Genomic DNA, 24,585 nt, shown 5'->3' with positions numbered 1-24,585 from the left:
CCGTCAGCCTCAGGGCCCAGACTCCTCCCTGTCCTCCTGTCCTCTCAAAACCAGCAATCATTTAAACAAACATGAGGGAAAATTCAAAAGGCAAAGATGGCGTCATTCCTTACCAAAACGACAGCGTGTCACCTTCCTTTAAAAAAAAAATAAAAGAGAAGAACAGCAGGAAACGGGGGCTGTGCACGGACAGGGCCCCTCCCTCACAGCACATGCAGCTAATTAGCTGGCCATCCAGAGGCACTCAGTCTATTAGTCACCCACTCAGTCAGTTCTGCCTTTCAACAACAGGGGGCAGTAGAGGTGCACCGTTCCCGGAAGCACTGCAATACCGGGTCGATGCGTGGAGCGGACGGGACAAGCCCCACTTCCGGCTCCCTGTTCCAAAAATCCATCTAATAAAAGGCTTCTCGGCCTTTTGGCTAAGATCAAGTGTAGTATCAGTTTAATATCTGATACGTCCCCCATGGAGGGGACCACATATTAAACGGACTGACTCAGACTGACTGACTGAGTGGGTGACTGAGTGAGACAGGGTCTGCTTATCGAACCGGAGCACCTGAAGTAAAATGGTGAAAAACAGAAATCATTCATATTAATTTTCGGGGCGTGAGATACCCCCTTGCTGACGAGATGTGATTACAGAAATGTATCATGACTGTGCAAAAGGGAATAAGGCACCTTTCATCCTGATTTTTTTTAAGTTTAAACACATGTGTGCTTCATATGTAACCGTGATACACGCGGAGCCCAGAGAAATTTGGTTTCCTACACACATGCAATAAGGTCTTTAATTGGGCAGAGTCCATGCCTTCTTCCTTTTTATTGGTTCCCCAGCATGTTGGGGAGCAAGGGACCCCACAATGACGATTGTCTGTACTTGTATTGACACTGATGTCTCCTAGCACCTTGCCCTGACTTCACCTGCATCATCTTATATATTTCCAAGGCCGGACTCTCAGCAGTTGGAGGGTAACACAAATACAAGCAAACATAACAAGCACACATCAGCTATAGGTTTGTGAGGTTAACCGCTATTGCTTCGATGTGTCATGATGATGGACATTCCTGTAGGCTGTAAACTCCTTGGTGATAGATGAGGTACCAGGGCAGGAAGGAGCCAGGGAGAGACTGAGGGCTAAAAGACAGTGAAGGAGAATTAAGAGTTCTTTGATGCTGAAAATTTTGGGTATGGGTTTGATTGGGTATTGGCCAAGTTGACTTCTGAGTAAGGAGTGGATCCTTTGCATGGCTTCTTGGGGTATTTCCTGCATTCTGCAGGCCATTCTGCACCTGGTGGCCATCCTCTTTTTCCCTTCCGGTGTTTCGTGTCTGTTTCTCATCCCAAACCTGGGGCTCCTCTTCAAGTTCATACCCATACGTGTCAGTGGTTCTCTGCATGACGTCTTCTACAATCTACCTGTCTCTTCCTCTCTTCTCTTCCACATGATTAACTCTTCTTTCATTTCATAGGTCGATAAATTTGGTGCATGAGTACAAATATCAATGCGCTATTTTGCCGTCCTCTGCAGAGCCAGGATCAGCGTATAATCTTGCCCGTGTGGTTTTATGAAGCTTTGAGTATAAATAAACATATATTTTTATTATTAACAACTGAACATCCATAATTGCCATGGAATTGCCATTTTGAGGTAAATTTGTAGTTTATTTGTAGTTCATTTTTGTGGAAGGACCTTAAAACATTTAAATTCTATATGGAAAATGATCACTGCACACATCCAGTCGAAGCCCTTTCTGAAATTAGTCTGTTGCTGCCTTTCAGGTCCCCAAGCTGACGACAATGTCCCTAGGCGCCCTGGCCACCGCATAGTGGCGCCCCCCGGTGGCCGTTCCAACATCACCAGCCTTGGCTGAGCTACTGTATGGTCCTGTGTGTGTGTGTGTGGGGGGGGGGGGGGGGGTTGACCTTTGAGTGACAGATCAGTGAGGAGAGTTGTGGGGTTCTTTTCTGTCTGTGTCCAGTTTTGTTTCACCGGCCAACTTTCCCAGTGTTTGAAAAAAAAAAGTATCCTTCCATCCAGCTGACAGGATGTGGTGACTGTAGTGTTGTGTTATTTTTGTGTTTTGGGGATTTAACACGATCACATGTCTGTCCTATAACTAATGCAAGCATGGTGCTTCAATGGCCTCGCCCCCCCCTTTAGTGAACACAAACTAAAGTATATGAGTATTGTTTTGTAAATGGGCCTGGTATTGTTGCACATCCTGAGTCTGATTGAATAGTTGGTTAGTTGCATGTAGATACACATATTTGACATCGATAAGTATTATTCGAATTTTACGTTGTCAGTACACGCCAGAGTTGATCTCTTGCTTCCCACTGTGCAGCAGTGAACTTAAACGGGTTTACATTCACAAAATATAATGGGGGTCAGGAGATGGACCATGGCTGAGATCACCGTCGAGTCAGGTAGCAAAAATCACCAACTGTGACAGCAGCCCAGCAGCAGTGGCCAACATCATGCTGGGTCCTCGTTTAGGGTGGCCAGCAACATGCCTATCTGCCATATATGACAAACCACAAGATGGCACTGCTTGTGCATGCCTTTTGAAATGAACTGGAATGCCGCTAGCAGGCACGCAAGTTACTTCACAAGTTCTAGAGCACAGCAATGCGTTTTGACTTTCTGTTAGCTATGTACGCAGTGATGGACATAACTGGTTCACAAGTACGCATTAACCTTTAAAAGCGATACATGCAGCAATCGGTTGCACATTTTTTATGTGCATTTGCGCCAATATGACAAATTACCGTGCATTTTAACCTCTATTTTCCTTACTTCTTTATTTTACGTTTTCTCTGTTTCATTTCAGTCAGTCTAACATATTGGTACATGTTTATATCACTCTCTACGTGTAAAGGGAGCAGACACAGGAAAAATGTACTGAAGACCCTTGAAATGATATTTATTCCTGATGTGAAATTGCTGTTTTTGTTTTAGATTCCAAATTTAACCTTTTATTTAATTTATCCCTTTTTCCCAAATAAAACGATGCATTTAGTTATAATCTATATTATTTTGATTTGGGGTCAGAAGTTCCAAAATCACCAGGTAAGTTAATTGATTTTATGTGTTTTAACTCCTAGACAGATATAAATGAAAACTCTATTTTTAAATAATTTATTGTCCTTTTTTTTTTTTAATTAAAAATTGGATCCCTCATGGACCAAGACTTCAAGGGCATTTGTACAATTCACCTGTAACTGGATCTGCAGTCTTTTTCTCCCCACACCCTCTGCTTGTTCCCTTCTTCTCTTTCTGTCTTCACTCCAGGAGAGCTCCTCAGACATCTCCAGCCTGTAATTCCTGGGAAATGCCACCTGCCACTCACCCTTGGAGGCGTAGCCCATTCTCAGGATCTCATACGTCACCATTCATCACAGAGTCACAACGCCTGCAAACATCTGAATAAAAGTAAGAGCCCGTTTTTTGAAACTTACACATTAAATTTTCCTCTCTTTACCATTTTATTCTTTTAAGCTTCATTCTGTTTAATTACATTTAGTATGGATTAAGGCACAGGCGGCCCGGAGGACATGGAGTGGGACCCTCCAGTTCTTGCCCTGAGTCCCAGTCCGTGGTGTCAGCCCCGTGACCAGAGTTTCCCCAGCCGAGGAGGTTATCGCCGTGACAACGGCAGGGTCAACGGAAAACTGGTCGGGGGTTCGGCTCCAGGAGGAAAGATCTGGGGTATGCTACCCAGACTTACCGCCTGACCCCAGCTCGGTCCAAGGGGGTCTTTTCGGGGGACCCCATCCATTGGTTCCCAAAAGGAACCACCTGCGGTTTCCTCCGGCACTGGTACTGGCCTGTGCTTTTGTTCTGCAGGGTCCACGGTGTGGTCCAGTTCCTGTCCTGCCTGCTCCTCGATGCCCTCCGGCTCTGCCGACCCCTCGCCGTCTACCGATGCTGTTCTTCCCTCGGCTGGCGCAGACGAGAGGAGCTCGTCCTTCTACAGACCCAGACAGGACTCCGAAGGCCCCCCTGGCCGTGACCCTTCTGCGGCACCTCGGAGCTTGATCTGTAGTCTTGCTTCCCCGTGGCTCTCCCTGGTTTCACCTCTTAGCCCGATTTCACTCTTCCAGCCCCCACTCCAGTCACTCTTGCTTCCCACTTTAGGTTCCCCCTGGCTCCCTCTCCTGGCCCTATTCTTGTTGCACATTGTTTGTCTGGTTGTGTCCTGCCCTGTCTGTCCTGTGCCACCTTTGGTCCTTTTGGTGCCCAATCCCTCCCTTTGTCTCCTTCTTCTGTTTCCTTTGTTGCCACTTGCCCACTGACACCCGCTGTTTGTCTTTTGGTCCCTAGTCTGCATCCCTGTCGGGTTACCTGGCCTGTCATGAGTTGTGTCCTGGCGGTTTGTCTCCCCTGCTGTCCTTGGTTTTGCCCTGGTCTGTGTGTCCCCTTAATGATACCTTTGCACCAGGAGGGCACAGGATTGGGGGGTGGGGGGGTGTTACTGTCATGGCCTGCCCGTCCTGTCAACCTTACTCTCCAGTTCTCCTCCCTGACGTGGCCCTAATGAGCCACGCTTGGTCTTTATTATGGCGCTTTTCCACTGCATAGTACGGCACGACACGGTTCAGTTCAGCTCACTTTTGAGGGGTTTTCCACTGGGAACAGTACCCGGTACCTGGTCCTTTTTTTAGTACCATCTTATCCAAGGTTCCAAGCGCGCCGAACCGTTACCAAAAAGTGACGTGTAAACTCTACTGGTCACTGATTGGCCGGAGAAAATCGTCATTACTGCGTCACTGAACTTGCGACACGAGACACAACAGACCCGCTAGATTTTTAGCACAGCCAGCGAAGGTTCGGACGCACCATTTTGTTTTAACCAAAAATGGCTGTTTCGTGGTCTATTGAGGAAGTGCAGACGTTCCTCTCGTTGGTAGCCGAGGAGCGGATCCAGCGAGAGCTGGATGGGGCGACGCGGAATGAAAAAGTGAAAAACCAAAACTCTCTTAGTTTTTTTAGCTGTGTTTTCTTTGGCTGCCATCAGCCTCTTTTGAAACAAACTCCTTCGCCTTGCTGTTAAAAACATCCACATGCCGAGAATGAAGAACACCATTCCGTCGATATGCTCCATTGTTGTGTGTTTGTTTGTGGCGCGTTTACGATGATGTCACGGCAGTAGAGGCGGCGCAACTATAACGACATGTGAATAATCCCGCCCACTCTAAAGCGGCACTAAACTGCAGTTGAAACGCAAACCGAGCCGAACTGAGCCAAACCAAGGTGAGCTGTACTGAACCGTGCTGTGCCGTACTATGCAGTGGAAAAGCGCCATTAGTCTCACCTCATGTTCCTGTCCTTCTGTCAGTCACTACCAGCTGCCTTGTGTTTTCCCATTCCTTAGTTTGGTAAAGTGCCCAGGCCAATGTTCTCCAGTTCTGTCCTTGTCTGTTTGCGTCTCTGTGCCCAAGCCTGCCTGCCAGAAAAGCTCCCCGCAAAGGGGGTTCTGCCCTACAGCTTGCATTCGGATCCTACTTCCCACCGGTCATGTGACAGAGGAATACAAGGTTAGTGTCAGGCAGAAATTAATAGCCTATCTTTGATTTTGCATCCATTTGGTAACTTGTTGAAGTTATCTGATAGTTCTCTCGATTCCAAAGACATATGATTCTTGCGTGTGCATTATGCATATTCAAAGCTAACGCATGTTGTGTTTATCTTACGCCGTACATGACTCATTGTCGTTATGGACAGTAAGCACTTTATGTCAGTTATCCATTGCTCCTTTTTGTTATGCTATACAGCCGCTTTATACATGTGGAGACTTATATGCACACACATTTTTCACATTCCACTAGTTTCACACATTTTACTGTCATCGTACTTCTCTTCTGATGCCATTTTATTTATTTGTTTGTTTATTTGTAACCTGGTAACTGCACACTGAATCTTCTTACAAGCTTTTAAATTTACTGTACATGATTGTTAGCAAAATCAGAAATGTCAGTGTGGTAAGATCATGTACTTTATATAGTCAGTCAGTCAGTCAGTTCTGCCTTTCAACAACAGGGGGCAGTAGAGGTGCACCGTTCCCGGAAGCACATCAATACCCGGTCCATGCCTGGAGCGGACGGGGCAAGCCCCACTTCCGGCTCCCTGTTCCAAAAATCCGTTTAATATGTGGTCCCCTCCATAGGGGATGTATCAGATATTAAACTGTTAAAACAGATTTTTTTTTCAGATCCAAATACTTTATTAAACAGTTCTGCACAATTATTTACATCGACACAAACACATTAAAACATATAATAGAAACTGCACTTAAAAAATTGGCACTGTCAACAAGGGAATTAAAAAGAACATTTTCCTACTAAAACAATGATATTCAGAAATATCATTGTCGCCGGTTCAAGCCCAGCCTCAGCACGTCTGCGGGTCCTTGAGCAAGACCCTCAATCCCCAGCTCCCTGGGCGCCGCTACGGGTGGCTGCCCTTCGCGGACAGCTTGCTCTACAAAGAGCAAGTTGAGGGAGGCGTAAAAACAATTTCCCCACGGGGATCAATAAAGTATCAATTATTATTATTATTATTATTAAATAGTCATAATATAACAGGCTGAAATTTTCCCATATCATATAAGTGAATGCCAATACAATAAGACATTACTAAAAATATTTTAAAATAGTATTAAACAAACTATCTGCAGAACCATTCACCATAAAATAAGCACAAAAAAAAGCAATAAAAGCAACCAATATATTTACACACCATTAAAATCTAAGTAAACACATATGGCCATTTATGCAATTAAAATGTCATCTCAAATGCATGCTTTTGATGCAAGATGAGCATCCTGGCTTCTTTTTACGAGCCCAAGTTATTTATGGCAAAATTAGGTTTTACAGGGGATCGGTAAATAGTGCAGTCTAGTAACATTCGGGGTGAATCATGGACAATTGATCTGAATTTCAGGACGATCAGTCCACACACGATCAGAATTAATCCACAATTACAACTTCCCAGAATATTATAGTAAAAGGATTAATTCCATGCCACGTGGGTGACGTAATCGTCCGTGAATTCATCCTAATACATGCCCCCATTGTTGTAAGTGGCGTATTCATCCCGCAACCTTCTCACCAGCTGCAGAATGGAGAATTTCTTCTCCATCCTGCGCTGCTTGCTATACTGCATGGAGAAGGTTTGGATCCTGTCCTTCACACTCTCCCACCATTCGGCCACAGAGGGGAAGGTAGGCTTGTCCTTCTGCCACTCGGAGAAGTGATCTAAAAAAAGGTGTCTAAAATCGCTCTCCTCCAGGATCTGCAGGTTCATTTTCCAATAGCCGCCCCCATATACAGGGGCGTCTATGGAGGCAGTGGCCTCCACTGCCAAGTGGTCAGTGGGCCACTGTGGGGAGAGGGACACCTTTTCAAAAACAACGGGGGGTGAAGCTAAAATGTAGTCGATGCGACTGCTGGCTCCGCGACTATTATGCCAGGTGAAGCCCAGCATGCTGGGGTTGCATGTTTTAAAACCATCCACAAGTTTAAAGGAACGAATAAAATGGCGAAAATGCCCTGAGCTGACATCTTCTCTACCCTCCAACGCGATGTTAAAGTCCCCTCCTAAAATCAAGTGTCGATCTGTGACACAGAACAGGGACAACTCTTCAGAGAGAGTTATACGGGACGAGGCTTCCACTGGAGCGTAGATGCATATGGCCCGGAGGCGCTGTCCCCTCCATGTGGCGTCCACTCCCAAAACCCTGCCTTGAAGAGCGGTAAATTAACTTACTTCCTCAAAGGCGCGGTCGCCAAAAAGAATCCCGACGCCTGAGGAGTGGACACCACCTACGCTCCAGTAGGATCTACCCCTCTTCCATTGTCGTGAAAAGAGAGCCTCGTCCCGCTGGTCCCGGAGGTGGACTTCCTGCAGAAAACAAATGCTGAAGGGGAAGATGCCAGCTGATTAAAAACCAACGTGCGTTTTAAAACGTTCCTCAAACCCCTGACATTCAAAGTGACAATATTAAAATTGGCCATGAAATATTAAAATGATCAAATACAATTAAAAACAACAAACTAATTAGACAAAATGTAGATATTAAAGGAATTCAAACAGAAAAAACAGACCATAAGATAAGCCTTTATGCAGATGACGTATTACATTTTCTTAGGAATTCTCCAACCTCTCTTCTGAAGACAATATCACTTATAGATAAGTTCTCATCTATATCAGACTACTCCGTCAACTGGAGCAAATCAACAGTTTTGCCTTTGAATTGTAGTTTCCAAAACACAACTACTACTCCTTTACAGTCAGGTAACCTTAGATACTTAGGCATAAATTTTTCCACCAGACTCTCAGATCTAGTACAGATGAATCATATTCCTTTGTTAAAAAAGGTGGAAGAGGATCTTGTGCAGTGGAAATCTCTACCTATATCACTCATTGGAAGAGTTGCCACCATTAAAATGATGGTCCTGCCTAAAATCAATTACTTGTTCTCAATGATCAATAATAAACTCTCTATGGCTTGGTTTAAATCACTAGACTCAAGCATCTTGTCATTTTTATTGAAGAACAAACCATCACGAATCAGCTTGAAAACTCTGCAAAAAGCCAAAGGTAATGGTGGTCTAGAACTACCAAGTTTCTATCACTACTTCTTAGCCAACAGACTGCAGTATATAACAAATTGGATCAAATCAAGCCCGGTAGATAGTCCATGGCTGGACTTAGAACAAGCAATCTGCGGAGAAGTAAAATTGTCTGATCTGCCTTTTATAAGATATGTGGAGGTGGAGACTCATTGATTTACCCTATGGTGTAAATTGAACACTATTACAGTTAATAAAGATTAATACTGTAAAAAGAACACTCACTGCACACTGTAAAGTGTTAAATGTATCACTGAATGGTGTGGACCCATATAGACACCATGCAGTGCTAATTTAACACTGGCACATTTGCTGTGTACATAAAATATCAAAATGTTGGGAACATGTGAATTATAATAATAACGCACAATGAATGAAAATATTTTGCAGAAAATAACGTAACTTGGATTTTGTCATTTTCTTCATTATTCATTTTGTATTCATTTGGGTTTAGAAATTGAAAATAAATCAGCTGTTGTCTAGAACTGAAACCATTGGAAAATGGGAGAGTTGTTTTGCTGCTCTAAATTATATTGATGGGAAAGAAAAATAAAAATACCATTGTAAAATTGTGTAATTGACACTCAAATATAATATTAACATGTAAAATGAAAATAACATGTAGTTTTTAAGTGACCAAATAGTATTGGAGGAAAAGTTATTGAATAGTGTTGGAATAAAGTGATAAAATCAAGAAGGAATAAAATGTTCCAAGAGCTCAAATTACTTTAACAAAACATGTTTCAATCACACTGTATAAACAGAAAGTACACAGGTTTATTGAATATGAATAAGTTATGTTAATTTAACTCAATTGTTCAAGTTGCTGCCAAAGCAAAACATCTGTGTGCAACCACTGTCCACTATTAAATTAAGTAAATCCAATTAAGTGTACCTCCAGTTTAACAAGGTTGTTAAGAACAATCTTTTATTAATATTTGACTTATCGCTGCTTAGTTCTGTTTACAATTGCTTGCTTTATTTTTTTGTTATAGAAAAATGGAGAAAAGTGTCATGGTTTTTGTCACAGCTGCTCATTTACACTTTGAGAAGTTTTACATAATCAAAGACTGAACAGTGTTTAACTTAGTGTTACCAATTCTGTTTTTTTAATGTAGTTTTACATGCATTTCAGTATCAATAAATGGTTAAAATGTGAAACAGTTGTCTTTTTTTACATTTGATCCATTGGGAGAATTGCATAAATATAATTTTTATAAATGCATTTTAAACATTTTGAATTTATTAATGAGTTTTATATAATCTTTATAAAAAATTTATACATAAATCTGGTTCATATGAATTTAAAACAAATTGTATGTATTGTAAATGCATAATCTTAGTTATTATCTATTTAAAAAACATTGGACATAACACAATTACATAAATCTCATTCGTAATTGTTTTATTTATATTAAACTGATGAATACACATTATATTACGTTTATTAATTTGCTTTCTTTAAAACTATGTAATCCAAATGCATGGAAATTTTATATGCAATTAAATTACATAAATCCTAAATATTAGGCCTAAATATTTTTTTGAGTGTACTATTTTACTGATAAACATCATGTTACTGTAATAACTTCACTGTTTATTACAGCAGGGGTGCAGATTGAACCCATGACCCTGGAGGCGTGAGGCTATAGTAGGAGCAACGGGCCACTATTCATACTGTGAGAAATGATGTATGTTTAATCATACATTGTAACTGATATGTCGTTACACTGCTTGTGTATGCTTTGCACCTTGCCTTTCTCCCTTACTTGTGTTTCTTGTTCTCCACACCTTGTGAGCTTCAACATGAACTGATTGATTGTTTTTCATAAGGCCCCAGGTTAGTTAGGTCCAGTCTCCTGGAAAAACACTAGAATGTGTCCTTGGCTTTGGAAGCTAAGAGCATCTTATTTTCAGGGAGAGCCCTGTAATATTTATTTTAATAAATTATTTTTATTGATAAACCTTCATACTGATAATCCTCTTGTAGTGGTCCTAAAAGAAAACATGACTGAAGATATTATGTTTGTTTTATCCATTTCAGTACAGACACATTTCACGATTCAGTAACCTGACTTGTCCAATAGATGGCAGTGTAGTACTTCGACTAGGACGTGCTATGGAAATTGCCGGTAAAAGCTGGTTTTCCATTTTAAACGTTTGTCTGACTGAAATGACCACATGTTGTACATATGTAATCGTACTATACCTCTAACCTTCAGCGTTGTATTACCTACCTTAATTATCTGCGGCAATAAAATATGTACGCGTAATTGGGCAGCTGCAAGTTAAGCAATCTGTCTGATTTTACATTAAAGTAGGCTGTACTGTTTGCAACAGTGATTTCAGCATTGCCCATGACGGTTTAAACGATTGTAAAAGGCATGTTGAGGTGAGTTTAACAAGTGTCATTTCATGTGCTGTATTATTCAGGTCTACACTAGTTAGACACTTGGTTAGTTGCTAATGCTGTCATGAAAGACTTTTGTAAAGTAGCAATGGAATATAATTAAGGAATTTGCATAAATGGTAAAATAATCTACTTATATTATTGTCAAAATACATAATTTTGACCTTCGTAATTTAGTGCGCTGACTAGAGGAAATTAATGAACAAATTAAACTGTGAAATCAAGTTTGTTGAAGTTATCTCTCTCCTTGTCGGGGGGTTGGGGGCACCTCCCTGAATTGAGTTTTTGCAGGTTGGGATGTCTGAATTATCCCACCTTAGGGAAGGGGGGGGGGGGTGCTGGCTGTGAAAGTTGGGGGGCGGCGACAGACGATCCGTAGCCACGCCCAACATACGATCTGTAGGCACGTGGCCACTTCCCTGCGTTTGATTGCTTTTATTTCTGTGTGGACAGATTTCCAGGATGCTGCACATTATTCGGGGGTGTGAGGGAGCTGTGGTGCATTTGCGGGAGTCTTCCGGGAGAGGTGTGATGTCTACATAAGATTATGTTTTAAAATGCGATCCAGTTGTTTAAATGTTCTGCCACTACACATTTCTATGCAGGACATAATTCATGGACTCAAACAGAGCAGTAGCACCAAAATTTATTGGTTATTTTAAGAAAGCAAGATAAATTACTGCGCATATGATACAGTAAAATGAGGTCAGTAAGAGCTTTTTTTAACGTTAGTACTGCTAAATCTCACTATTGCGGCGCGTGTCAGTCAGACGTAACACGCGAGAGTATGACAGACTGCGGTCAACGACGTTGTGTGGCGCGAGCGGCACGTGGTTGTCAACGGCCAGAGTCCACACCCTTTTACTAAGGGAGATGTCCGATGTTTGAGCTCCGGCAAACAAAACCAAAACCGTATTTATTTTGATCATTTCTGCTTAGACTTTATTAAACTAATACATGTATGTTTCGTGGTAACTTATGTACTTATTGATGTAACTGAGTTTCGATAATTTAGAAGTTCATTGCGAATTTTTACCTGGTTAGCCAGTTCTTGCTAGTTGGCCCTAGCATTGCGTTGTGTTTTCGTTGGTGTGACTCTGGGTTTTTTGTCTGTTAATCTATTAATTACTACAGGGAAATTTACATCGTGTTTTATAGTGAGTGAGAAATACCTCTGTGTTAATATTTCGGGAAACTATTTTTCGGATTGTGTGATTTCCATACATGTATATTATATAGGCGTCACTTGGTTTACCATAACTTGGTGTTAACTGCAGATCTGATTAGTGATTCTGAAATTGCCCTGGTGTGCAGCACATGTCACACTGTCTTCTGATTACTGGTTGCATTAACAACATGTCACATTATATGTAAGTCACAATATTTTGTCTGTCAGGTATAGAAATAATAATAATTTTTGGATAAATTCAGTTAAACTAATCGATAGTTAGCTGTGATAAGCTGCCCTACACACAAACGCTCTGACCCCAGAGGTAAGCTGACATGTACCCAAACACAATGATCACAGAGTTAAGCTGTCATCTACTCAAATGCCCTAATTCCAGAGGTGAAGCTCCAACCCAACCAACTGCATCCAACCAAGCGCCTTGACCCCAGAGTTAAGATGACATAAACCCAAACACCCTGATAATAGAGGTAAGCTTTCATCCACTCAGACGCCTTGATCCCAGAGGTAAGCTGCCGTCCACCAAGCGCCCTGGCCCTAGAGGTAAGCTCCCAAACACGCAACCGGCCCAACCACAGAGGTAAGCTGCTGTCCATCCAAGCACCCTGAGCAGAGAGGCAAGCCGCTGTCCACCCAAACACCCTGATCCCAGATGTAGGCTGCCATCCACTTAAACACATTGTTCCCAGTAATCAGCCATTCACCCAACCATGCTGATCCCAGAGGCAAGCTGCAGTCTACCCAAACACGCAGGCCCCTGAGGTATGCTCACATCCACCAAAATGCCCTAACCCCAGTGGCAAGCTGCCATCCACCCAAACGCTCTGATCTCAGAGGCAAGCTGCTGTCCATCCAAAAATGCAGGCCCCTCATGTAAGCTCACATCCACCCAAATGTTCCAACCCCAGAGGCAAGCTGCTTTCAACTCAATCCCCTGACCCCAGAGGTAAGCTCGCTTCCACCCAAACACCCTGATCACAGAAGTAAGCTGACATTCACCCAAACCCCCAGGCCCCAGAAGGAAGCTGCCATCTACCTAAACGACCTACCCCCAGAGGTAAGTTGACATCCATCCAACTGCCTTGATCCTAGGCGAAAGCTGCCCCGGTACGTCTAGGTGGTGACACTCCATCCTACAGGGTTGACATGATGCATTTTCCTGAAGCACACAGAGGACACATCGGGTTTTAGGTAAGTGTGCTTTGTTTTTCTGTGCGTGTGTTTTATTTGGTATGGATTTTATTTATTGACATGTAAAGATTTTACTGAGCACTGTTTTGGTTGATCACTGTTAGCACTTATTCATCAATATTAACATTATTGATATTTATTAACATTTTGATCTGTTGTGCTGTTTATTGTGCGATTAACCTATTTTGTTCCCAAGGTTACTGATTTTATGTGTTTTGGGAAGGTGTATGATGCCGTTTTAGCCCGACCCTTGTGCAGAGCTTGGAAGTCATGCGGATGTGTTCCTTTTTAACCCTCTGGAGTCTAGGGGTAGGGGACACACTTTCACTAACTGGGGCATGCTCACACATTTCATTCAATATCAAAAACTTAATTCCTGGCAAATAAATTATTTCTTATATATTTGGTTTGGCAACAAACTCATCTTAATCTTAGTGTACTTTGTAAATATGTTAGATTTATGTGAAGTTTGTAATTTGACATTCAAAGTATAGACATGGCAAAATGCAGTTTGGAACACTTGCAGAAACATTATAAAACTACATTGTAAGCAATGCTGGCAGTTTGTTTTGATCCCAGATATCTGATCACCAAAGTCTTGGCTACACGAAGATGACTAAATGGTGTAGTTGCAATATTCATTTGGATAAATAAATAAGAAAAACCTAACTCGTGTCACTATTTCTGGCTCCTTTCATTGAATATGTAGCAACTTTCATGTGAATGAATGAGCCATTATCACCTGGCCACGTCCCTCCCCCCTTTTATGGCGCTGAAGGGGATGTATCTGGATCGCGTTTCACCGTTGCGTTGTTCATCAAATTACCATGCGAATGCGATCTGAATACGCGCTAATGTGGCTATTTAGAATGTGAATAGCGATCTTCGGGTGACAGTGGTACTACACACCCCCGATGCAGGTAAAACAAAGTAAGGTGACATGGTTTACTTTTTTGCCGATTTAAAAAGTTTAATACTTCCGACAATGAACGTTTTGAAAAGAATGCAGATTACAGATTTAGTCAGCATTTTTTTTTATGTTTCTATAATAAGATTTCAGCGAGTCATGAACTGAAATACACAAGAAAGATCGCGGCATTGCCGACGATGCCGTCGACTCCAGAGGGTTAGAGGTCTTAACTTTTTAATAGCATGCATATAAGGTGACATTTTAATTGTTTTATTGACCATATAATTGTAATTAGGTTTAAATGGTGTATAATTGTATTTGCTGGTCTTATTGCCCTTTTCCTGTTTTATTGGTAATAGTTCTGCAGGTAGTTCTATTTGTTTAATATTATCTTTGAAAGTCTTATTGTACTGTGTTGGCATGATTTGCATAGTGTGGGAATGTTTCAACCTCATAGATTGTGATTATGTGTTAATATAAGTAGCACAAGCATAATATTTATTAATCATGTATTTGAGCTGATTTACATTTTGTTTTGGTATGAAAAGGTTATTTTGATACGTCCCCCATGGAGGGGACCACATATTAAACAGATTTTTGAAACAGGGAGCCGGAAGTGGGGCTTGCCCCGTCCGCTCCACGCATCGACCCGGTATTGCAGTGCTTCCAGGAACGGTGCACCTCTACTGCCCCCTGTTGTTGAAAGGCAGAACTGACTGAGTGGGTGACTAATAGACTGAGTGCCTCTGGATGGCCAGCTAATTAGCCGCATGTGCTGTGAGGGAGGGGCGTGGCCCCCGTTTCCTGCCGGTTTTCTTTTTCTTTTTCTTTTTTTAAAGTAAGGTGACACGCTGTTTGTGTGGTGGACAGCTGTGCTGAGGTAAGGCATGACGTCATCTTTGCCTTTTGAATTTTCCCTCATGTTTGTTTAAATGATTGCTGTTTCTTGAGAGGACGGGAGGACAGGGAGGAGCCCCTGGGCATTCTACTCCGAGCGGGGGCGTCACGGAGACCCGGCTAACGGCGACCCGCTAAGCGGCAGCCCCATATCGACTCGGGTCTCTCTTCATCCCGTATAAATCTTTCGGTTTTTACTAAAGATTTCCGTGGGGTATAGTCATAGTTGTTTGGGTTATTTCTGACTACCACAAAAGTTTACAAGCCCTATTTTGGCAAGAGCTAATCCTAATCATTTTCATCCTTGCCGTTTAACACTAGTTACTGAGCTAGTTACTGAGCTAGTTACTAGTTACTGAGCTTTTAATACTGAGCTTTTTATTTTCTGGTGAGAATTCCCTCGGCCCGACCTCGGGTGGAGAGGCCATTAGCTCCATTGTCCTCCTGCTTTTGTTGCGCAAAAACACTAGTTACCTGTGAACCCTGCCACATTTGCATTTCTTTACCGCCACTGCTGCTGGCAAGCTTGCCATATCTATACAAAATATCCCACACTCTGACTGACCCACAAATATGAAAGACACAATTTCACAAAATATAGAAACACAAGTGTTTTATTTGTCAAAAATAGACTGAAAACAGAATCAATAATAATAATAATAATAAAAGAAGTAAAAAAAAATTCTCAGTCCCTCAGTTCCTCTTCATCATCTCAGTGGTTTCATAGTCAGTGTTTGCAGCGTTTGCAGACCCAGTAACCTCTGTGCCTGCATTTGGCGCAGGTGAATTTGCAACACTTTGCGCAGAGATATCTGCTGCGATTCCTGTTGCAGCTCTCTTGTACCTGGCACTGAGTTGTCTGAACAGTTCCTGGCACAGCAGCAGCAAATGATGCAGCAGCTGCAAAAGCTTCCCTCTCTGCTTCCATTGCCTTTTGCAGCATGAATCGGTTACTGAGTTCCATGGCTAGAAGACTCAGAAATGATCTTCTTTTGCCTTTCCACCCTGTGCACGCCTTGTACAGAACATAGGCATTCACTGCCGCCAGGTCCAGCATGTTATAAAATACGGCTACTGGCCACCTGTGTGTTGCTGTTCGTACTGTATACTTGCGTGCCATCTGGTCCAACACATCTACACCACCCTGTAAAAGCAGAGAGAGAGAGAGAGACATAAGTATATTTTTTTCTACCCGATATAGGCCTGTATAGTACATATCAGGAAACATTGTAGCACTGGTATAAAATTATATGCACATTCACATACCTTCATATGGTTGTAGTCTGTTATCGTGTTGGGTTTCCTCTTTATACCATCCCCGATCATCACGTCTCGGTGCAAGGAACTCAGAAGACACACAGTTTTCTTTTTTTTTGGCGCGTAGATTGTCAAGGAGACACTGCCGCTTCTAAACACTGACGTGCAGAATTTCTCTCGGCCTGCAGTGTCCTTTGCCGATGGAGGAAGCTCATGACGAGCTTTATTCATCGTGCCCAGTAGTGTGGTTTTGCGCTGAAGCAGACTGTGTGACAATGACAGTGAGGTGAAGAAATTGTCTGTTGTGACATTTCTCCCGTCATCCAGAAATGGCTCCATCAGACTCATGACCACATTCTCTGCCAGCCTCTCCCCCTTCTGACGATTGGGGTCCTTTCCCAAGTAAGGGGATGCATTGCAGACGTATTTGGTCTCCAAATCCATCGCCATCCAGAACTTGATTCCAGATTTGTCCGGCTTGGATGCGATATACTGTGTGAATGGACAACGAACCTTGGTCGGGAACAGCTGCTCATCTACGGTGATGTGTTGTCCTGCAGTGAAACTCTCAATACAGTTCCTAGTGAAGCATTTCCAGATGTCCAAGATCGCCGCAAATCTGTCTGTTTTCACCCGTTCTGCCCTCGTGTCCTTGTCGTCAAATCGAAGGTGTTTCATGATGGAAAGGAATCTATCTCGGGACAACATGGCAAGCTTGCCAGCAGCAGTGAGGGTAAAGAAATGCAAATGTGGCAGGGTTCACAGGTAACTAGTGTTTTTGCACAACAAAAGCAGGAGGACAATGGAGCTAATGGCCTCTCAACCCGAGGTCGGGCCGAGGGGATTTTACGTAGATTTGCGTAGGTTTAGCAAACCTAGTGTTAAATCACTCATGAATAGATGTGTTTGTGAGAAATTGGTTTGTTTTAAGCATTTTAAATTTAAATAAATACTGCAATACTCATTGCAGAAATACATCTTTTCCAATATTGTGCAGCCTAATAATGAAGTACTTACTACTAGGAGATATCTAACAACATACGATGCAACATTCAACAGGGGGTAGTGAAGTGATATGTGGCAGATCAAAGTGCCAATTCGATGTGGGGCAGTGATTAGCATGTGGAGAATGCTGCAGCAGTATTACAAAATCAGCAACTCTTTTAAAAATAATAGTGATACAAATATATTATTTATTAATAAGTATATAGAATCAGTACACAAAGTATAAGTATATAAATATAAGCATATAAAGTATATAAGTACATAAAGTATAAGTATATAAAGTTTAAGTATATAAAGTATATAAGTATAAAAATGATATAAGTATAAAAATGTTATAAGTATAAAAAATTTAAGTAAAAAAAGTTTAAGGGCTCAGAGGCCTGCTGCTCCTACTCATCAGAGTGGTTCTATTGCTTGAATTTCTTCTTCAGAGCCTCTGCTAAAATGGCAGCAATGTCCTCTGAGGGCATGGGCGTCCCCTGCGTCAGTCCCCTCCTCGGCACTGGCGTCCCACCTGGCGACCTCAGCACCGGGCGCAGTTTAACGCAGGGCAGCTCCGCCAGGACATCCACCATGTTGGGGCCTTTGGTGGGTCCTGAGCCACTTCCCTGACGATGACTCGTCTTCTGCTTGGGGCCCTGGATACTAGCAGGTGGAGGAGGAGGAGGAGGCGGCGGTGGAGGAGGAGGAGGGGGTGGGAAACAGCTTGGAGCTGAAGTGGAGACTACAACAGGAGTCCCAGTGGTCTCCGAACTGCTCCGGGATATATGTGGGTCAGTCAGGGCACCAGCAAGCATGGAGATCTCAGACCGTAAACGGCCCACCTTGTCTTCGAGAGCTGCAATCTTCTTCCAAACTGCCGCCCACTCGGACCCTGCCTCTGCTGCAACAGGAGCATGCTGGTGATCCCCGTGTCCACTGGGGAGGTGGATGCCACTCCCGACCTTTGCAGGGGTTTTGCCATTTATAGCAACCCCCGTTGCAACAGTCAAGGATGGTGCAGTGGGCTTGCGCACACGAAAGCTGGAACGCTTAAAGCATCCCAGACAGGTGTGTAGAAAACCACGCAAGCGACTGAAAGGACCCTTTGCAGACGTTATTTAAAGCAATGGAACACAAACAGTAAATGAAGATCGCCCAAATCAAGACCGAGAGAAATAAAAATTACAGCTTCTGCTTCCAGATGTACGTAGCAATAACCAATGAGCACGCAGAACCATTCGAGGTCAACTTAGCCGACTGTTTCACGTTCTAAAATTTACAGGGTACAGTGGTACCTCAGAAGTCAAATTTTATTTTTTTATTTTTTTTTCTCTCCCAAAATGGCGACGCGTGCACACACTGCGGCTTCTCTCTCTCCCGACTAAACAGTGTTTTTCGTCCTGGACGTTGCAGTGTTTCTGTACGCCTTTGTCGCGTTTATCTGTTCTTAAGCCCATATATAGCCGAACATTTTTGCTCAACATCGGCAGAAACAAACTTTTTAAGTTAGACTCTGTGGACGCCGAAGAGCTGAATGATCTGGGTCTGCTCCGCAGGCCTACTCAATCACCGACCCCCACTCCTGCACCTCGCCCAAAATGGAGGTGCCTCAAGTGGCGTGAGAGAAAGCAGAAGAGGGATAAGAGTGGAGATATCCGAGCTAGGCTGGTGGCTTGCCCACACAAACCCGCTATCCCCTCCATCGTTCTGGCCAACGTACGCTCATTGGATAAGAAACTGGAGTACATCCGACTACTATGTTCATCTCAGAGGAATGTAAAGGACTGTTGTGTTTTTTTGTTCACGGAAACATGGCTCAGTGACTGTGTCCCGGACCGCGGCATTCAGCTTGACCAGCTAACATGCTACCGTGCTGACAGAGTTGTCGTCGCGGGAGGTAAGACCCGCGGTGGCGAGCTTTGTGTTTACATCAATGACGCCTGGTGCTGCGATGCTGTTGCGGTCTGCAAATACTGTTCACCAGTGTTGGAGTTTATGGTTATTAAGTGCCGGCCGTTCTATCTACCGAGGGAATATACAGCTATACTGTTGTTTGCTGTGTATATCCCTCCCACCTCCAATGGCAGCAACAGGAGGGAGGCACTGAATGAACTGTACCAGCATGTATCAGTGAGCAGCAGACAGCCCACCCAGATGCTTTTCTCATCTTGGCTGGGGATTTCAATCATGCAGACTTAAAGAGTGTGTTTCCCAAAATACAGCAACACATAGACTTTCCTACACGGGGAAATAACACACTGGACCTTGTTTGCACCACCCAAAGAGGAGCTTACAAGGCTTTCCCCCTCCCCCAGCTCGGTGCCTCAAACCACATTACTGTCATGCTAATGCCTGCTTACAGACCGCTTGTTAAAGTCACCAAACCGGTTCGGAAGCAGATACAAGTGTGGCCGGAAGGGTCTTCAGAGGCTTTACAGGACTGCTTTAACACCACAGACTGGAGTATGTTTAAGCAGGCTGCCACATACGACAACACCACTGACCTCCAGGAGTACTCAGAGACTGTTACAGCCTACATTAACAAATCCACTGAGGCTCAGTAGGCACCCCAGCCCCCCACCGTTACATTGGAAGGAGCGGACCTGAGACCCCCGGCGACAACATCCCGGAGCAGTGCCGACGCCAAGAGCTAGCCCCCCTCCCCCCCCACCCCGAAGGGCAGCCCGTACTCAGTCACCCACTCATTCGACGACAAATAGCCCCCCCCCACCACCAGCCAGGGCAGACACCCAGACATCACAGGATGGCAGCCACAGCCCCCCCAGCTCCAAGAAGCCACTAGCCGCCCATAGCCCGGGGGCCCAACCCCACCACCCGCCAGAATCATGAGGAGACGAGACCACAGCCGACCACCCCCTCCTACATAATGGAATTGGCCAGAATGGACCAGAGAGAATCCAATTCGCCCAATTGTTTTTTTTGGAGGGAATTAGACATTCTCTCCAAACTTATGTGGTCTAGAATTAAATTTCTATACTGAGTAACACATAAATTATTTTTTGATTTCCAGTTCATGAAGATAGTTTTCTTTGCAATGCCTAAGGCAGTAAGGATCATGTGCACTTTATTTTCTTCCATATCTAATACACTTGCATCACCTAAAATGCACAATGTAGGTGAGGTTGGGATATAGCAATTAAACCAAATTCATAGATCTTCACATATCCTTTGCCAGAACTTCTGCACCGGTGTGCAGGACCATATGGCATGCATGTAGTTCTCTACAGAGTTACCTGAGCAGTGGGTGCATAGGTTTGAGTGTATAAGGCCCATTTGGAACATCCTTTGTCCTGTATAATGAGCTCTATGCAGAGTTTTGTATAGTATAAGCTGTAAGTTGGGGTTTTTAGTCATTTTGAAGGTGTTTAAACATATTTCTTTCCAAAAGTTTTGATCTGGATCGATGGATAGATCTTGCTCCCATTTTGAGGTTGGGAGGGAAATTGAGTCATCCATTTTTGACAATAACTTATACATTTTTTGCAATAATTTGGGGCTAGAAAGATTTAAAAATTCTAGCACCCATGGAGGTATTTCTAAGTTAAACTGATTAAGATTGAACCTTGCCTGAATTGCTGGTACTCAAGAAATTTACTGTTGCTAATTCCGTATTTTGAGACTAGTTCCTCGAATGAAATAAATTTTCCGTTTTGCATAACATGTTCAAGATTTCTAATCCCTTTATCATGCCATAAGGGAAAGCTCAATTTTATCTTTTTTCGGCAAATATCTGGATTGTTCCAAATGGGTGTTAGTTTGCAGGGGATAAGTGGAGACCTAGTTATTTAAAAAAAATTCCCACCAGGCTGTTAATGAGGTGTTAATACTAAGGCTCTTAAAACACTTATAAAAGGCAGATCAGACAATTTTACTTCTCCGCAGATTGCTTGTTCTAAGTCCAGCCATGGACTATCTACCGGGCTTGATTTGATCCAATTTGTTATATACTGCAGTCTGTTGGCTAAGAAGTAGTGATAGAAACTTGGTACAGTAGTTCTAGACCACCATTACCTTTGGCTTTTTGCAGAGTTTTCAAGCTGATTCGTGATGGTTTGTTCTTCAATAAAAATGACAAGATGCTTGAGTCTAGTGATTTAAACCAAGCCATAGAGAGTTTATTATTGATCATTGAGAACAAGTAATTGATTTTAGGCAGGACCATCATTTTAATGGTGGCAACTCTTCCAATGAGTGATATAGGTAGAGATTTCCACTGCACAAGATCCTCTTCCACCTTTTTTAACAAAGGAATATGATTCATCTGTACTAGATCTGAGAGTCTGGTGGAAAAATTTATGCCTAAGTATCTAAGGTTACCTGACTGTAAAGGAGTAGTAGTTGTGTTTTGGAAACTACAATTCAAAGGCAAAACTGTTGATTTGCTCCAGTTGACGGAGTAGTCTGATATAGATGAGAACTTATCTATAAGTGATATTGTCTTCAGAAGAGAGGTTGGAGAATTCCTAAGAAAATGTAATACGTCATCTGCATAAAGGCTTATCTTATGGTCTGTTTTTTCTGTTTGAATTCCTTTAATATCTACATTTTGTCTAATTAGTTTGTTGTTTTTAATTGTATTTGATCATTTTAATATTTCATGGCCAATTTTAATATTGTCACTTTGAATGTCAGGGGTTTGAGGAACGTTTTAAAACGCACGTTGGTTTTTAATCAGCTGGCATCTTCCCCTTCAGCATTTGTTTTCTGCAGGAAGTCCACCTCCGGGACCAGCGGGACGAGGCTCTCTTTTCACGACAATGGAAGAGGGGTAGATCCTACTGGAGCGTAGGTGGTGTCCACTCCTCAGGCGTCGGGATTCTTTTTGGCGACCGCGCCTTTGAGGAAGTAAGTTAATTTACCGTTCTTCAAGGCAGGGTTTTGGGAGTGGACGCCACATGGAGGGGACAGCGCCTCCGGGCCATATGCATCTACGCTCCAGTGGAGGCCTCGTCCCGTATAACTCTCTCTGAAGAGTTGTCCCTGTTCTGTGTCACAGATCGACACTTGATTTTAGGAGGGGACTTTAACATCGCGTTGGAGGGTAGAGAGGATGTCAGCTCAGGGCATTTTCGCCATTTTATTCATTCCTTTAAACTTGTGGATGGTTTTAAAACATGCAACCCCAGCATGCCGGGCTTCACCTGGCATAATAGTCGCGGAGCCAGCAGTCACATCGACTACATTTTAGCTTCACCCCCCGTTGTTTTTGAAAAGGTGTCCCTCTCCCCACAGTGGCCCACTGACCACTTGGCAGTGGAGGCCACTGCCTCCATAGACGCTGCTGTATATGGGGGCGTCTATTGGAAAATGAACCTGCAGATCCTGGAGGAGAGCGATTTTAGACACCTTTTCTTAGATCACTTCTCCGAGTGGCAGAAGGACAAGCCTACCTTCCCCTCTGTGGCCGAATGGTGGGAGAGTGTGAAGGACAGGATCCAAACCTTCTCCATGCAGTATAGCAAGCAGCGCAGGATGGAGAAGAAATTCTCCATTCTGCAGCTGGAGAGAAGGTTGCGGGATGAATACGCCACTTACAACAATGGGGGCATGTATTAGGATGAATTCACGGACGATTACGTCACCCACGTGGCATGGAATTAATCCTTTTACTATAATATTCTGGGAAGTTGTAATTGTGGATTAATTCTGATCGTATGTGGACTGATCGTCCTGAAATTCAGATCAATCGTCCATGATTCACCCCGAATGTTACTAGACTGCACGAACATGTTATTTACCGATCCCCTGTAAAACCTAATTTTGCCATAAATAACTTGGGCTCATAAAAAGAAACCAGGATGCTCATCTTGCATCAAAAGCATGCATTTGAGATGACATTTTAATTGTAAAAGTGGCCATATGTGTTTACTTTACATTTTAATGGTGTGTAAATATATTGGTTGCTTTTATTGCTTTTTTTTTGCTTATTTTATGGTGAATGGTTCTGCAGATAGTTTGTTTAATACTATTTTAAAATATTTTCAGTAATGTCTGAAAATTGTATTGGCATTCACTTGTATGATGTGGGAAAATTTCAGCCTGTTATATTATGACTATTTCTGAATATCATTGTTTTAGTAGGAAAATGTTTTTAATTCCCTTGTTGACAGTGCCAATTTTTTAAGTGCAGTTTCTATTATATGTTTTAATGTGTTTGTGTCGATGTAAATAATTGTGCAGAACTGTTTAATAAAGTATTTGGATCTGAAAAAAAAAAATCTGTTTTATCAGTTTAATATCTGATACGTCCCCTATGGAGGGGACCACATATTAAACGGATTTTTGGAACAGGGAGCCGGAAGTGGGGCTTGCCCCGTCCGCTCTACGCATGGACCCGGTATTGCTGTGCTTCCGGGAACGGTGCACCTCTACTGCCCCCTGTTGTTGAAAGGCAGAACTGACTGACTGACTGACTATATAAAGTACATGATCTTACCACACTGACATTTCTGATTTTGCTAACAATCATGTACAGTAAATTTAAAAGCTTTTTGTTTTGTCATAAATTATTTATGCTATTTTACAATGCAGATAAAGTATTCCTGTCGATACAAGGAGGATATATTTCTTTTCTCGATGGATGTCGTTTTGAACCTAAAGGTTGTTTTTTTGGAAGAGCAGTATATAGTTACTGCCTACATTTTTTGCTGTGCATGTGATTTTGATGAGAATATTACATTTTTATATCTCTGCGTAGATTTTTTCAGCAATAATTGAGTCTATCCTTGTGTATTTAAGGTTTTGGTAATTCATGATTACCAAATAAGATTTGGTGTCATTGTACAAATATAAGAAGATTCAGTGTGCAGTTACCAGGTTACAAATAAACAAACAAATAAATAAAATGGCATCAGAAGAGAAGTACGATGACAGTAAAATGTGTGAAACTAATGGAATGTGAAAAATGTGTGTGCATATAAGTCTCCACATGTATAAAGCGGCTGTATAGCATAACGAAAAGGAGCAATGGATAACTGACATAAAGTGCTTACTGTCCATAACGACAATGAGTCATGTACGGCGTAAGATAAACACAACATGCGTTAACTTTGGATATGCATAATGCACACGCAAGAATCATATGTCTT

At 42.7% G+C, this 24,585-nt stretch overlaps 1 long non-coding RNA gene, 1 other non-coding gene and 5 pseudogenes across 2 annotated transcripts; 5 read left to right on the top strand and 2 right to left on the bottom strand.

The window, feature by feature from the left end:
• Positions 1 to 298: 298 nt before the first annotated feature.
• LOC140582638 (U2 spliceosomal RNA) lies at positions 299 to 436 on the bottom strand (annotated as a pseudogene).
• LOC140582493 (U2 spliceosomal RNA) lies at positions 403 to 508 on the top strand (annotated as a pseudogene).
• A 5,543-nt stretch (positions 509 to 6,051) lies between these two features.
• On the bottom strand, positions 6,052 to 6,229 carry LOC140582634 (U2 spliceosomal RNA; annotated as a pseudogene).
• A 5,273-nt stretch (positions 6,230 to 11,502) lies between these two features.
• Positions 11,503 to 14,094, top strand: LOC140582414 (uncharacterized). The gene is made up of 2 exons (XR_011985384.1): positions 11,503 to 11,753; positions 12,614 to 14,094. It is a non-coding gene; the product is annotated as an uncharacterized lncRNA (long non-coding RNA).
• Positions 14,095 to 14,826: 732 nt separating this feature from the next.
• On the top strand, positions 14,827 to 15,021 carry LOC140582529 (U2 spliceosomal RNA). The gene has a single exon (XR_011985452.1). It is a non-coding gene; the product is annotated as a U2 spliceosomal RNA (small nuclear RNA).
• A 364-nt stretch (positions 15,022 to 15,385) lies between these two features.
• Positions 15,386 to 15,516, top strand: LOC140582608 (U5 spliceosomal RNA; annotated as a pseudogene).
• Positions 15,517 to 23,688: 8,172 nt separating this feature from the next.
• On the top strand, positions 23,689 to 23,868 carry LOC140582616 (U2 spliceosomal RNA; annotated as a pseudogene).
• Positions 23,869 to 24,585: the final 717 nt, after the last annotated feature.

This window comes from Paramormyrops kingsleyae, chromosome 24 (assembly GCF_048594095.1).
Source record: "Paramormyrops kingsleyae isolate MSU_618 chromosome 24, PKINGS_0.4, whole genome shotgun sequence".
Taxonomy (NCBI): Eukaryota; Metazoa; Chordata; class Actinopteri; order Osteoglossiformes; family Mormyridae; genus Paramormyrops; species Paramormyrops kingsleyae.
This window is presented reverse-complemented; position numbering and strand designations above follow the sequence as displayed.